Source organism: Oryzias melastigma, linkage group LG8, assembly GCF_002922805.2.
Source record: "Oryzias melastigma strain HK-1 linkage group LG8, ASM292280v2, whole genome shotgun sequence".
NCBI lineage: Eukaryota > Metazoa > Chordata > Actinopteri > Beloniformes > Adrianichthyidae > Oryzias > Oryzias melastigma.
The window spans coordinates 9,941,607-9,942,373 of record NC_050519.1 but is presented as its reverse complement, the minus strand read 5'-3'; the positions used below and the strand labels follow the sequence as shown (position 1 = coordinate 9,942,373).

The following is a 767-nucleotide window of genomic DNA, read 5'->3' as shown; positions in this document are numbered from 1 at the left end:
ATATATATATATATATATATATATATATATATATATATAACCCATAGATGTGAACACAACTTTCTATTTTTATAACTAAAAAAAGATACATTTCTGTATTTCCACTTAGGTTTACTAGAAGTAATGATACTAAATTATTAATAATAATAATAATTACCGTTGACAGTTCTCCAGAATGTGTCCGTAAACGCTGCTCATCATCTGAGCAGATTATTCAAACCGCGTCCCGATAATCCAACTTTCAGCAGAAATGACAGCTTCCTTCAGCGGCACGCGCCCTCAGATGTCAGCACGCGCAAATAAAAACAACAACTCCCGGTTTGACATAAAACTCCATTAAAAGGGAATTAAAGAAAAAAAGAAAAGAAAAAAGGGAAACACTCAGTTTTGTGGTTGGCTCTGCGCGCGCGTGCGGAGTTGGTATTAGTGAGCGCGAGCCGCTCCGCTCGCGCCCCTTGTACCCGCGTGACGTAGAAGGACAGTTGGGAGAGGGCGGGGGGGAAGGGGGGTCAGGAGATGCGGCGTGTGTCCTCTGTGAATGGTTTCTGTGAGGATGCTCAGAGCCTTACTGACTGCTGCTGAATCGTCTCGAATCCGGACACATTAACTTCATTTCTGTCTTTGCCTGAGGCAGCTCCAGCTCCAGGTTCCCCGTCTGAATGGCTGAGAAAAACAAACTGAACTAGATTTGCAATTCCTGAAGAAATTGCGTCTGATTGCTGAAAGCAATAGCGCTCTGAAGCATTTTACAGCCGCAAGTGTGAAAA

At 43.0% G+C, this 767-nt stretch overlaps 1 protein-coding gene across 6 annotated transcripts in view; it reads right to left on the bottom strand.

Moving 5' to 3' along the window:
- gcgra (glucagon receptor a) overlaps nucleotides 1-761 on the bottom strand; it is a 40,203-nt gene extending 39,442 nt beyond the window's left edge. For all 6 annotated transcript variants that reach the window (XM_036213229.1, XM_024272618.2, XM_024272619.2 and 3 more), the window contains exon 1: nucleotides 158-761. The gene's annotated coding sequence lies outside the window, so the exon portion shown is untranslated. The remainder of the gene's footprint in view (nucleotides 1-157) is intronic.
- Nucleotides 762-767: the final 6 nt, after the last annotated feature.